Raw genomic sequence first — 15551 nt, forward strand, 5'->3', positions numbered from 1 at the left:
AAGGAAAGGTCCCAGGAGAAAAGCTTGATGATGATGTTGAGAGGGAGTTTCAACTTGAGGAGCATGATGATGATGTGCCACCTCATCACACTTAGGTAATTAATCTTGAAAGCCCATCATTAGATCAAAGCATGCTTTTGAAAGAGAAAGAGGCTCATATTTACATGTCAAATGATAAGTTGGCTAGAGCTAGATATATTATCAATTACCTAGAGTAGGAGAATAAGAAGTTAGAGGGTAAACAAAGCCGAATGGAGTTAGAGATGCTAAAAATTCAAAGGCAAAGCAACAAAGAGCATCTGGTTCCCTTAACTCCTATTGAACAAGAGGTGGAGCATGATAGAGAAATATGGCTTGAAAGAGTTAACATTCATCTGGAGGGCCTTCTGAAGAAAGCAAATAGAGACAACAAGATGCTAAGGCATATGGCCCACCATTATTTGACCCGGAATAGAATATGTAATAAGAGGATCAAGCACCTTAAGGAAAGATTAAGGAGGGCCTTAAAAGGAAAAAAGAAGGATAAAAAGCTCAAAATTATTGCTGATGTGACTTTAGCCCAACAAAGTAACCTATTATGCAGCTTTGAGCCAAATTTGGGAAAATTTTGAAACAATTTTGTCATTTTCGAATTTTTGAATTAGGCAACACAGGAAATTCCAGCTGATGCGCAGTCCCACCAGCGTTTCACATTGAATTGGTGCATCCTCTTGACAAATGGCTTGTAGATTTGGATTCAACATCAAGAAATACGCAAAACTAGAAAGTTTCATCAATTTTGGAGGATTTCTTGGCCACCAAAAGGTCAAAAAGCACCTTAAAAATGCCCTCTCTGCCACTTTTTGGACCCACAGGAACTAGTCTTGGAAGAAATTTCTTTTGAAGGGGAAAATCGACCTCAAATCAAAAAATTAAAAGTGTTCGAGAAGCTAGATAGGCAGAGCTTTCCAACAAGCTATCTTGGTCCTGATTTGGTGAAGCAGAAGGCCTCCAGAAGTAGCCTTGAAGCGGCGCTACACATCATGCTCAGGGCATTGCACATCATGCAAATTTTGTCAATTTTGTCTAAAAGTCAAATTTCGCCTAGTGTCTTCAGTAGTTGACTTTTTATTCTTTCCTTGTTAAATTTTGCATGGTAAATGATGTAATATGATGTAATGTTGATGTAAAACACTTGGTGGTGTAGATACATCAAAGAAAAGGTGATTTTAGACTAAATGTATCAGTTTCCTTAGTTTTAGAGGCAAGTTGTTCCACTACCTATTTTCTTGTTCCTAGTTTAGATGTTGTTGAAATAGTTCCTTGACTCATGTATTTGACGCCTGATTGATAGGTCAGATGGTTTTGAGGTCTATATCATGTCTTTTCTCAGTCATTTGTAAAGGTTGTACTTTGGTGGAAGTGGTGGCACTCATTGAACATTTGTATCAACAATTTGGCAAGGAATAAAACTAGGTTTCACAACTATTTTTGTGGGATTATTGTGACAGTGAGTTTATGTATTGTTTCTTCTTTGTAATGAGTTTTTCTTATGTTTTATATGTATCCAAATCCATCTTTATCTTCTAAAACTAAATGAATCAAAGTGAATGGACAAATGCATTTGGTTTTCAATGTTTTCAACTGTTTGAAGAGGATTCATAGTTTCTTTATGCCCTCCTTAACTCCTCAGCTATCTCAATCTACCATCTCTAATCCATTTCTAGCACATAAATCCCTATCTACCTTGCCCCACAGGACATTACTGGTATCCCTGAGTTGATTTCCTAGACCCAATTTTCCTTCTCCAATTGATCCATCAACCAAAATCTAAAATCAAACAAAATCCTCTGATCTACTATACCTAGCCTAAAGTCAGCATTCATTTCAATCATCTCAAGCCCTAGTTGCCATATTCTAATTGAGATTGACAAGGAAAGAGCCCTCTCCCGACCTGGTAGCGCTAGCTACCAGGTTAAGCGCGGTTTGATGTGGCCCTAGACCTGTGTTTCTTCAGCCTGAGGTCGATTTAGGCACTAACAGGATCAGATCCGTGGATTACTAACTCATGTAGCACAAGTAGTTTCATGTTACCATGATCACTATGTTGATTAGTTCCTAGGTCCAGCATATTCATTTTTGAGGCCTGCGTGCCACAGATATATGAGGCCTATGAGCCGCAAATGTTATTTGAAGATACATATTAGTTTTTGGGGTTGTGATGTATCAAACATTATTGCCATATATATATATATATATATATATATATATATATATATATATGTTGTATTTTCTTTCTTACTATGGTACAAATGATTTGTTTTTGTTTTTCACATGTTTCGTAAATGTCTATCCAACACATAATTAGCCAATGCACCTGTCAATGTATTCATGTGTCTGGGAATATGATGGTATGTAATATAGTCAAAATTTCTTTCCAGTAGATGAATTCATAGATACATTCTCAATATCTGAGGGTTTCTGATAGAATATTTCCTATTGAGTTAAAGGACAACAAGTTGTGAATTCAGGTTGATAACCAATTCCCGAATGTTAAGAGTAATGGACTCTGACACTAATTTGATAAATGCGCCATATTCAGCAATGTTATTAGTTGTATGAACTAAACACATACCTTGAAGATCAATCAACTCACCATGAGGGTCATAAATGGCCCATGCCATGTAGGATAGATTCCGGGTACTACGGCAAGCTCCATCAACGAAACCGATGTGAGGAGTCACAGACATCTACAAAGCAGGAAAACATAGTAAACAGGAGAACTATTTGAAAAATAACATACCAAACCACACTGCACAAAAATGAATGACACACTAATATACACAAGTAACCATGAAATATGACCCAAGCACAGTACATTTTGAGATAAAGCCCATTTCAGGGCTTGTCTAGAGGATTTCCTTCATAATCAATTAGCTCATAGGCCCCTTTTTGCAACACTTGTTTAACAATGTAGGGCCCATGCCACATGGGTTCGAACTTGTTTGCCCCCAGCTTATCATTAGCTTGATCATATAGTAAAACCAAGTCACCCTTAGAAAAAGCACGAGGGGAACTGACTTATCAAAATGGGAGTTGACTCGCTTCTTTTGTGCTTCGATGACCAAAGAAACAAGACGACAAGTCTCATCTAGCCATTCTAAATACAAGAGGTGCTCTTGTTGATGTGAGGTTTTAGGGAGAAGTTCGACAGCTAGCTTGAGCGAAGGAATTTCGCACTCAATCGGTAACATTGCTTCTAGACCGTAGACTCGTTGGAATGGTGTGAAACTAGTTGCATCCTTGGTCGAGGTTTAGTAAGCCCACAGAGACAAAAATAGCATGAGATGCCAATTTGACATATGCATCCTAATAGTACGTTGAAGCATTGTAACCAAAATTTTGTTCACGACTTCAACTTTACCATTGGCCTGAGGGTAATATAGGGTTGAGCCATCGTGGCGTAAACCCAACGTAGAGGTTAGCTCAACCATCATGTAATCTTGGAAATAGGAGCAATGGTTAGTGACAATGACTTGAGGTATGCTGAACCTAGAAATAACATGATTGAATAGAAATTGAGCCATCGTTTTACCGTTTGTAGAGTATGTAGGCATCGCTTTGACCCATTTGGTGAAATAATCCATAGCAAAGATAATATAACCATGCCCCCCGGCGAAACGAGGGTTACATGTCATATAGTCAATGCCCCATTTGGAAAAAGGAACAATGGTAATGACGGGGTGTAGGTGGGTGGTCAGGGCACACATCTTGCACTGGTAAATTTGGCATTCATGACACTTTTGAATGGCAAGGATGCAATCCTTAAAGATAGATGGCTAGAAATAACCAGTGTGAAGGATTTTTTTAGCAGTAGCATAGCCAAACATATGACTGCCACATTGTTGTTGGCAAAAGTATATATTTAGAACGCCCCTATCCCACTCTAAGGTGTGACAGTGCCTTAGCAACAAACAAGGAAAACTACTTTCGTATTCTTCTTTATGAAATGTAAGCGAAGAGGAAGGATAAACTAACCTGTGTCTTGCGCTAATTTGTTGATCCACTCGCTCTCCTCTTCGACAGCTTCCAGCTACCTGCTCCCTTACTGGCCCAGCTTCACCAAGTTCCTGTGAGATCACAGAAGAGAGAAACTACACAAAGACATAGATTTACATTCATAAATAGCTTAGGATCAGATTTAAGCTAAACATGCAAATATAGCAAAACATCATTGATACACAAGCATGTAGGAGAAACTCAAATAGTTTTATTGATGCAATAAGAAGATCCAGGAGGAGATACAACCAAGTGAGTCCCGATCCAGCATCTACCTCCCAGAAAAGGAATCCCTTCCTCACCTCCAACAAAGCATAAATCACCCAATGCACTAATCTCAATCTCAAAACCAACAGCAATTCTCTGCAAAGTACAAAATTCCAGTCTTCGGATCTCTGGGATGAGGGATCCATATATAGATGTAAGCAAAGAGGATGAGTCAGCTTATGTTTTGACTTGTGGCTTCTCTCTGTCAGTTCTTGCTTCCACTTGGAGGCTGAGAGCCTCTTACTCATCCTTGGTCGAACTCAGTGAGGCAAGTGTCATTGGAGAAGATTCTGGAAGCTTCCATTGTCTCTCCACCTCGTTGAATGACTCTGCCACTTGTCATTTCCCGCTCAACGCACTTGGGTAGTGCATTCGAGTGCGTTGCAATGCACCTAGCCAGTGTATTTGGGTGCTTTGCAACGCAGTCAGCTAGTGGAGCATCTGAATTGATCCTGATTTGACTAGTTTTGAGCAGTTTCTGGTGGAGAACTTTTGGGAGAAGCTGTCATTGGTTGACCTTGTTCCTCTAGGGGTAGGAACAACACTTTTAGGGACTTTGGATCCCTTGGATTATGGACATTTCATGCTTAGAGCTGTAAGGCACAAAAATGTCTATAACAGTTGCCCCCTAAAGTATGAGGTCGTTTATCGGGTGAAATGCTTTATTAGGAGGATCCGAAGTTCTTTCAATGCTGGGAGGAGACCTATAATAAGATACAATACAATACATTATTTTCATACTATTTTTCATGATCTATCTGAGGCGGGCATTCCCATGCTCAACTTTATAAATTCATTTTTATGTACACAGGACAGACAATCGTCTGATGGTAGACTGATGATTTTGATGAAGTCATCATCCTTTTGGTAGGATGATTATCTGTGCTGCAATGCTATACATGTCAATGTCTTTATTTTTCCTGAATATATATTGCAGCCCAGATGGATGAAACTAGATCCGAGGTCTTCAATCTCGTCCGATCTTCACTCGAAGTACAAGTCGATCCATGTGAAAAATGTTTTGAAGTCGAACATGGAAAGACATCGCTTGATTACCAGTCAATGATGTAAGCTGTTAACAAGCGCGAGAGGAATCACCGATAAGGATGATGACCCTCAAGGTACTGCAGTACAATTCACGTGGTGTGAATAAAGGACTTGGCGTCGAACACCACGCAAAATCTTTCGGTCGAAGGTCATTGATGTATACCTGTCGCCGGAAGTGAGAAACTTGCCATTGAGGCATGCAAGCTTCAAAGTACTGAATGGGGTGTTCCTAGATCAACTTCTTGGATAATGAGCTGATTTCGACAAGAAGCGATCCTTCAAAGGAGGGCCTTGATGAATCCCACATCAGTGACACGGAACGGAGCAAATGATTTTGATGGAGGTGAAAACAATCTGATGATATATGGTTCAGGGTGGCGGTCATGAAAGAATGAAGTATAATGTATGGTAGTGGATGGGACACGTGTGACTTCTCTGGATGACTTCTCTTGAACATGTCGACGACACTTATGTGATGGATCGGTAGCATTTACCCCAAATGTGGATGGTATGGTGAGACCATGGTGATGTGACCGGTGAATGAAACAACCCAACCCGACTCAGGCACAGAGTGGAAGTGTCATGTTCAAGAGCGACTTGCTACCAATAAAGATTCTTTGAGTTTCTTCCCAATTTTTCCCCAGTCATTGCTGACCAGTACCTCTTTATTTTTGTCAAGCTTGAGGAGGATAACATATGCTTGTTCTATAATTTTCCCTTCGGGAAAACCCATCGCTATGTTTTAACGAGCCTAGCGATAGTGAAACTCGTTCTCGTCTAAAGAAAATTTTGTCGCTATTAATCTTTTTAACGAGTCTAACGACAAAGATAACTCGGTCCTTTTCATTTTTAGAGAGTCTGAAAAGGTACGTAAAGTTAACTCCGAAATTCCTTTTTCGTCATCTAATCCCTTAAGTCCGAAAAAGTATAAAACAATACAGAAGGGATGAATTTTCGATAGTTTTAACGAGCCGAACAAAACAAGCGCTCGATCTTTTTGTGCAATAATCCCTCAGGTCCAAAAAGATTAAAATCTAGAGGAGGGATAGCACTTCCGGTCGCTTTAACAAGCTGGAAGGCCAAAACTCGGCAATCTTTTCATATTTTACGAGTCAGATGAAAAGAGCTTAAAGAAGACTCGTCTTTTGAGGAACGAGTGATAAAATGGGTAGCAGCTGATTCCAGGTAAGGGTTGGAATTTTCCAAGCACGACAGTGTCACAAGGATGGCTATTGAAATCACTCTTCGCAGCTGTTCCTCAAAATGGGTAAACAATCAAATGGAGGTGAATGATCGGCCATTGGAAAAGTGGAGGTGATGGTGCAAACACGACCAAGGCTTTAATGGCTGAAATCTTCATTCACGGTGGTTATTTACCGGAGGATAGTTCATTTTTTAACGAGCTTAAACGCGGATTGAAACACTTGCTCGGTCTTATGTTTATTTTTTTAACGAGCATGAACTATGTGCTAAAACTGCTCAATTATCCAGTCATATGATAAGAATGTCTCATATAAAACGGCAACATTTAGATTTTTGCCCCACATCCTTTCTTTATGCAAGTTAGGAAACGACTAATCCTAAGAGTTTAAAAGGTTAGCCTACAGGTTTAAAGGGAGGACCTAAAAATTTTAAAAATAAATAGTTGCCCTTCGCTTGCACTCCAAAAGGTTTGCATGCCCCCAGGTATAAAACAGAGTTTCAAGGTTACCTCTACTTCTGTCCGCGAAAACAATTGTTTTATCGAGAGAGGCCTACCTCTTACAGGTCACCCAAAGATGGTTCTATTAATATTTCAAGCAAAACACTTCTTCGGCGATGTCTACCGAGATAGACAAAGGTGAGTGACAACGAGCGCCACACACATAACTTTGACAAGAGAATCTTATTCTAGAATAACCCCTATCTCAATCACGGACGGGGTACAGACTAGTGATATTCTCCCGCGGAAACCTACCCTATACCCGAAGTTTTCCTGCCGAAGCAGACCAGGACGCATGCCCCCTGTGTTCTAGTCATATCCCTCCGAATTACTCGCGCTCATCGGGAGGACGGACCGTGGGTTGAGACATTTCTTGCGTGAAGAGACCATTTAGGGATGGTATATGACTATTTGCGATGCGTGATCCGGGAAATGAAAGCTGGTCCACGAGCTTGACCACTCTTCCTTTGTGCGGAAAACACATTACTCTAAAGAGTGAGGAGATGATGGCTCCCATGCAATAAATATAGTCTCGTCCAAGGAGTAGGTTATAATCTAAGGGTCCTTGAACAACCATCACGTTCATTTCAACTGTCTTCCCTTTCAATGTTATGGGCACATTGGGGAGGATCCCTGAAGGTCGACTAGTTCCTTTATCAAAGCCTGTCAGATTTCTCATCTCAGGCAAAAGCGATGGCGAACCAAGCGCTTTCCAAGCAGTAGAGGAAATGATACTCACAAAAGCCCCCTCATCTATGATGGTACCAGCCATGACCATTCTATATATTTGGACGATAATTCTGAATGGTATGCTTGCTGGTAAACGGGGTCTGCCTAGTTGATTCCAGTTGAAGGAGACAACTAGGTTGCTTGGTGGTGGGACCGAGTAGACAGCCGGGTACGGCTCTGACGAACTTCCTTCCTGCGATAAAGGAATGGGTGGGTTGCCCCTGTGTTCGTCGGAGTCTGTGTTGATGAAGAGAATTTGGACGGTGTCATCCTTGTTCTCTTCAGTGACTGTGTCATTCGAAGATAAAGCCTCTGAAGGCAAGACCGGGTCAACTGCCGCCTCGACCTTTTGACTTTCGTCGGGTATGGATTCAGCTGGTTCATCTTCAATGACCAGTGCTTCAGCTGACCATTTGAGCGGGCCAGCTGGATTTTCAACTAATGAAGGACTTGGCAAGAGTTTTTTATATCCAGGAGGGAGTCGTAATGGTGAAACTGAACGATCATCCAAAACTCTTTTAGCTTCGTCTAAGAAGGGACAATGGTGGATGGCGTGATCGCCTTCGCACAGTTTACAGGGAGATCTAGCTCTCCCTTTTTGTCTTGGGACTTCACTTTCGCTAGTCGATGGTGTGCTTTCAACATGGCTATCAGAGGTTGACGCCACCGGATTGTGCAAATGGGGAGACCAGTCCCTTAGTATCTAAGGGATGCAGGGACAATCTCTGTGAAAGTGGTCTCCCTTGCAAATGACACATGGCGATTTAGGCCTGGTCAGTGCAGTGTGTGGATTTTCGTTAGACGACACTCGTTTGCCCCCATTCGCTTTTGGCTCCTTCTTCTTTTTCTCTTTCTTCTTCTTTTCCTTCTTCTCCTTAGGAACTTGACTTTTGGCTTTTCCAGCCCCATCAAGCGAAGAGGAAGGAGGAGAGGAAGAATTAGAGGAAGTAGAAGGTTGGTGGGTAACTCTGGACTGGTCTAACTGCTGATTCGATTGTTCAGGAATAGTGGTGTTGTGAATGACATTGGTTGAGAAGAGCCAGACTGGCATGCCAATTGTCAGTCCTGGAAGCGACAATGTGGCCATATGGGGTGCATCAACATCTCCCCAAGAGGAGAAGGGACTAGGATTTCCACCAAGGGGAATTCCTTGGTTGGTAGACTCCATTTTCTCAACCTAAGATCAACGTAGGAAAAGGGTATGAATATTCCGTTTAAAATAAATTTTACAGCGCTTGGACACAACTTGTTTTTTCAATTTTAAAGAGTCGAGAAAAAACAAAAGATGACTCTAGTTTCCTTCGATTTTTAATGAGCCTGAAGTGACAAGTGCTCAGATGGACCTTTTCCGTTAAGGAGTCTGAAAAGGAACGAAAGGGACTGCTCTGGAGATCTAGGTAGAGGGTGTGCCAAACCAATCACAAAACTGTAGAATACGTTTTACGGTACGGCAGTCAATCTTCCCGAATGCTGTTTTCGGTGCATTGCGATCAGTAGGGCGGCCGACATGGCTTCCTATGGATAAAAGGTTTTAAGCCTATAGGGGTCTCCCAATATATACTCGACGGTACATGGGAGCACAATCCGTACTGGCACTTATCGTCTCACAGTGGAGGAATCACCCAACCATCAGTGAGGACAACAGTTACCAGGCTTTACGACGCCGGAACACGTCTCTAGCCTAGACCTCTATGTTGTGCGTTAAGTTCCAATGCGTTGTTAGATTCATTCAATTTATTTTAAGTTGATCTTTCTTAGAAGTTTGCCTTTTTGGATCACCACGAGATGTAGATGTAATTCCTAAATGCAATCTAAAGATGATAAGCAAGCATTTATCTCTTTTCAACAATGAAAATCCTAGCTACAAGGGGAAAAGAAAGACACAATCTTTTCTCAAAGAGCAAAGAGCACACTGTAAATGCACTTTTTCCTAAATAAAACCATACAAACTATCAATATGCAAATGTACAAATGCATGTATTTGTTTTCACTTTCTTAATATTGATGCCTAAAAATAAAGTTGATGTACAAATTTGAATTTGCTTTGAAGTGAAAAACACAAACAAGCTTCTTTTTCGAAATCAAAAAGGTAGAGAAGATTACGACACTTTATGATTCTGAAATAAACACTCGTTTCGACACTAGAAAGAAACAAATTCAAACCAAAGCAAAAGTAAACAGTATAATCAACTGTCAACAGCAAAGAAACTTTCTCCTAAGATCAAAATCGACACTCACGACAGATCTAAATCTAAGGACGACAGTATGACTATTTTACTTTTCAATGGAAAACTGTAAATGATGTAACAAACACACAAAGAACACCTACAGTCTTTTTGTACAAAGGAGGTAGAATTAAGGTAGAGAAAAGGGGTTTTCAGATAGGTACACACACTGATAACAGGTTGCAAAAATCAGAGATAAAACTGAACAAATGAAGCAAAGAACCTTAGCTTCACAGGGCAAGGGCTGATCAGCGCACCTGTTGCACAGAGAAACTGAATTACAGCGTAGGTAGCCCTCTCGGGACCTACGTTGAAATGCAGAACCTCTTCACAGAGCCTGCGCTGGGGCAGAAACGAGACTCCTATCTGGGTTCTGGGTCACGGTTTGCAGTTTAATATATGGATTTTGGCCGAGTAAAAGCAATCAGTAAGGTACAATTAGAGGGATGATTTAAAGGAGGACTAAGAGCTATCACAAAGGGAAATTAGAGCATTTGTGGATCAGCTGTTCAAATAATAAACAAATCTAGTGGGTGGATTGAAGTAGCAGCTACTTTGCATTTGATAATGGCAAATGCAGTTCGATTGCTACTTCTGTGTTTATGAAGCAAACAACAAGAGAAACACAAATAAACTAACTAGATACGATCCCCAGTGGAGTCGCCATTTTGTTGTTGGGAAAAGTATCTATTCAGAACGCCCCTATCCCACTCTAAGGTGTGTCAGTGCCTTAGCAACAAACAAGGAAAACTACTTTCGTATTCTTCTTTATGAAATGTAAGCGAAGAGGAAGGATAAACTAACCTGTGTCTTGCGCTAGTTTGTTGATCCACTTGCTCTCCTCTTCGACAGCTTCCAACTACCTGCTCCCTTACTGGCCCAGCTTCATCAAGTTCCTGCAAGATCACAGAAGAGAGAAAATAAACAAAGACATAGATTTACATTCATAAATAGCTTAGGATCAAATTTAAGCTAAACATGCAAATATAGCAAAACATCATTGATACACAAGCATGTAGGAGAAACTCAAATAGTTTTATTGATGCAATAAGAAGATCCAGGAGGAGATACAACCAAGTGAGTCCTGATCCAGCATCTACCGCCTAGCAAAGGAATCCCTTCCTCACCTCCAACAAAGCATAAATCACCCAATGCACTAATCTCAATCTCAAAACCAACAACAATTCTCTGCAAAGTACAAAATTCCAGCCTCCGGATCTCTGGGATGAGGGATCCATATATAGATGTAAGCAGAGAGGATGAGTCAGCTTATGTTTTGACTTGTGGCTTCTCTCTGTCAGTTCTTGCTTCCACTTGGAGGCTGAGAGCCTCTTACTCATCCTTGGTCGAACTCAGTGAGGCAAGTGTCATTGGAGAAGATTCTAGAAGCTTCCATTGTCTCTCCACCTCGTTGAATGACTCCGCCACTTGTCATTTCCCGCTCAATGCACCTGGGTAGTGCATTCAAGTGCGTTGCAACACACCTAGCCAGTGTATTTGGGTGCTTTGCAACGCAGTCAACTAGTGGAGCATCTAAATTGATCCTGATTTGACTAGTTTTGAGCAGTTTCTGGTGGAGAACTTCTGGGAGAAGCTGTCATTGGTTGACCTTGTTCCTCTAGGGGTAGGAACAACACTTTTAGGGACTTTGGATCCCTTGGATTATGGAAATTTCATGCTTAGAGCTGTAAGGCACGAAAATGTCTATAACACACATGCCCCAGAATGAATGTCGTTGAGAACTCTCTCAACCTCCTTAAGAGTAAGACATCAACGAAGAACTGAATCGACACTGACATGGTTTAAAGTATCTCCAACAATATGGTAGGGTTGGGAGTGATGTTGAATATGTCAGCGATCATCCTTAGTTAATGCAGACTGGAACATGGACATCAGGAGATAAATAATGATATCACTGTACCATGGGTCAAGGCTGCTTATCAGGAAAAGAGTCTCATTCGGGAGCTCCTCATCTGCACCAGTGGGGAGAGACGCAGAATGTAGGGAGCAAATCAACTCAGAAAAAACTAGTGATTTCTTATATTTGGCAGTAGTAAACACAAAATTGAATTATTGAAGGATGAAAATCCATTTAGAATAGTTGCCCCCCATCAACTGACGAGTCAGGATGTAGGTCATTGGGTTGCATTCAGAAATCACAGTAGTAGTGAGTAAGAGAATGTAGCGCCGAAAGTGCTGAACAACTTGTACGATAGGAAAAGCCAACTTCTCAACATGGGCATACTGTGGGTCGATGTGGAGGAGATTACGACTGAGGTAGTAAATAACATGTTCATTGCCTTCTTCATCATCTTATACCAACACCATTGCAATGGTACCAGACGCCAAAACTAGATAAAGGAAGTAATTGTGATGATAATTCAAGGGATGCAGCAAAGGAACATTTATGAGGATAGCCTTAAGGTCATCGAAATACTTTTGGGAAATCTCATCCCAAACAAAGGGCATTCCTTGCTTGAGAAACTAGGTAAACCCTGAAGCTAGCTCAACATAATTGGGTATGAAATGATGGAGGAAATTTTCTTTTCCCTGCAGGCTCTGCAGTTGGTGAAATGAATATGGAGGGGATAAATTAACAATGCCCTCGACTTTAAGTGGATCAAGGCGAATGCCTTCCTTAGAAACAATAAAGCTAAGGAATCATCTAGATTCGACACAGAAAACACATTTATGTATATTCAACTAAATGTTGTAGTGTCTACAACGAAGACAAATCCACTGAAGATGATCAAGGTGATCATGGCGCTTACTGGAATGAGAGGGAAGGTCATCCAAGTAAGGCTAAACGATGTTTTGAATGTTGTGAAATGCAAAGGACATCGGCCTTTGAAACGTAGCCCTAGCATTTTTTTTATGCCAAAAGGGAGCTTTTTGTATGCAAAAGTACCCCATCAACAGATAAAATCCATCTTCTCTTGATCGACCAATGCGATGTTAATCTGGTTGTAAGCAGAAAAACTGTCCATAAAGGAAAACATTTCGCTCCCAGCAAATTCATCAATGATTTGATCTATGAAGGGAGTGGGATAGTTATCCTTAGGACATGCACAATTGAGATCACGGTAATTGACGCAAATGAAAATCATGCCTTATTTCTTTTCCATTGGTACAATATTTGACACCCAATCTATGAGAGGGATCAAATAATTGAATCCAGCTTAGAGAAGTTTTTCAACTTCACCCTTGATAGCTGCTACTTTCCTCGGGTGCACTAGGCGAAGCCATTGGCGAACGAGATTCGCGTGAGGATAAGTCAGTATTTTGTGCACAACGATGCTAGGATCAATTCCAGGCATTTCCTCATGTGACCACGCAAACACATCACAAAATTCTTGGAACATACGAGTATAAATCTTGATCTCATCTAGAGATCAAGTTACCCCAATATGGATATTTTCAATGACAATAGGCTTGACATAAATAATAATTGGCATTGTTTTGGTAATGTTACCAAAATTTCGTTTTGACCATATTTCATGAGTCATGATTGGCTCCTAAAGTAGTAGGGAAGGAAACTAAGAAGAGAACTCTTCAAGACAAGTAGACATGACCGTTGGGCTAGGCAGGAATGAGGAAGGATGATGAGTATTGTTCCAAGGTGGTTCCTCCAAGGACATTACTTCCATGATACTCTTGTTAGCAAGAAAATTCTCGGCTAAGGGATCAGGGGATTCTGAAGCACCAAGCCATGGGGATTGAGAATATGTATCGAGAGATGTTCGCGAAATAGGAAAATCGGAGGATACAGAACTTGAGGCGAAATTTTTTTCCACATAATTGATTTTGGTAGGACTAAGTGGCATAACCTCACCCCATGTATCAACAAGATATGGTGAAGGTATGACCCAAGAATCAGATTTGATTGAGATCATGTTGACAAAGGCAACATGAGGAAGTGGGAGCAGAAAAATTCCCATAAAGGTAGAATCTTTATAAGGCCTGCCCCCACACTCTCATAAGGAGCACAGGTGTGTTTTACATACATAACATTTCCATCTGAGGAGGAAGAGGTAGAGAAAGACAGTTGGTTGACTGTGACGATCTCCCCTTGATGGGGAAAATGATTCACATGGAACAGAGAGGAGCCTACAACATGCATGGCATGGGTCCAGCTCCGTATGAGTAGAATATTATAATTGAAATTAGCATCAACAATCACCACCTCGACGTGTACTGTATTTCCCTCCAAAGTAATGGCAAGGATTGGTAAGACACCAAATGGTCATGAATTGCGCCCGTCGAAAGCTTCCAACATGTTAAGGGACTGGTTCAAAGTAGGAGAACTAATGGCCTTCCAACAAGCACCTGGCATGATGCAGGTAGAAGCACCATCATCGATGACAGTCTTATGAATGGTTTTCTCATTGATGATTACCTAAATGATAAATGGAATCTGATGAGGAAGTTTTGGAACGTGGTTCTCTAGATCAAAACATATCATATTGGAATCAATAGGATCAATATAGCCAACAGTAATGATTTCCACTGAGATGGAAAACTTTGGAGTACCTCGAGAGCATACATAGCTAACGGCACCTGAGCCAAATCCTCAACAATATTATAGTGCTGAGCATCTCAATCATTGGGATTGTACAAGGACTTCCTTAGCACAGCTCAAGAAGGTGGTCGAATGGAAGAATCAGGTTTAGGGCGCTCGATGTGAAGAGGGCCATAACTCGGGGTAGAAGAAGAAGGGGTGGCCTCTTTCTCCTTCCCGGCTATTGGAGCAGGAGTTTGATAATATTTTTTTCTAGTAGACACATTAATAGGCGTACTCATCATGAACACTTATGATCCCGAGGAAGCAAATGATTGAGGTTGGTCTACCATTTGAGTCTGTTGAGATAGAAATGACTCTTTCAGGACAGCTGGGGTCCCTTTGAGAAAACGAATAGCTTTGGACCATCAGGGCAAATCCCTAGTATAGTGATCCTCCTCACAAATGAGGCACAGATACTTAGGCTTCCTTGTGAAGAATCACCATCAGATGACTTAGGAGGACCCTATGAAGAATGTGGGTTCCAGCTGGGGGAGGGACACTAGAGGAAACCACTGTGCAGTTTTGGATGCCAAGGGAGGCTGGGGTCTTTGTGCACTGTGGAGTTCCAATAGGCAAGGGAGGAAGTTTGAGGCTTGTAGAAGTGAAGTGCAAAGTTTTAGGAAGCTGGATGAGGCTAGGTTTCTTGGGAAATTGGCTAAGTGCGAGATCAGTGAAACATATGTAAACAATGATAGGACTCGACCATGATCACACATGAACACTTAGTGATACAATATAGACCATCCAAAATGTATAAAACATACTCTGATTCATGCAACAAGCTTCATGACAAGAGTGTGTGAAGTGAGTGTGAAACATGTCTATGTAATGAAAAAACTCCTACGCATAAGATTTCCCTTGAAGTGAAACAACATTCCCGTTGCGTGATAAACCACAATCCATAGGCCCAAAAATGAGACATGTTGCATAAAGATGAGAACATGAACAACTCTTAAGATTAATGAGGGGAAGATTGAGATCA

This window comes from Pinus tabuliformis, chromosome 8, assembly GCF_031772625.1.
Source record: "Pinus tabuliformis cultivar Carrire ecotype Pingquan chromosome 8, CPIR1, whole genome shotgun sequence".
NCBI lineage: Eukaryota > Viridiplantae > Streptophyta > Pinopsida > Pinales > Pinaceae > Pinus > Pinus tabuliformis.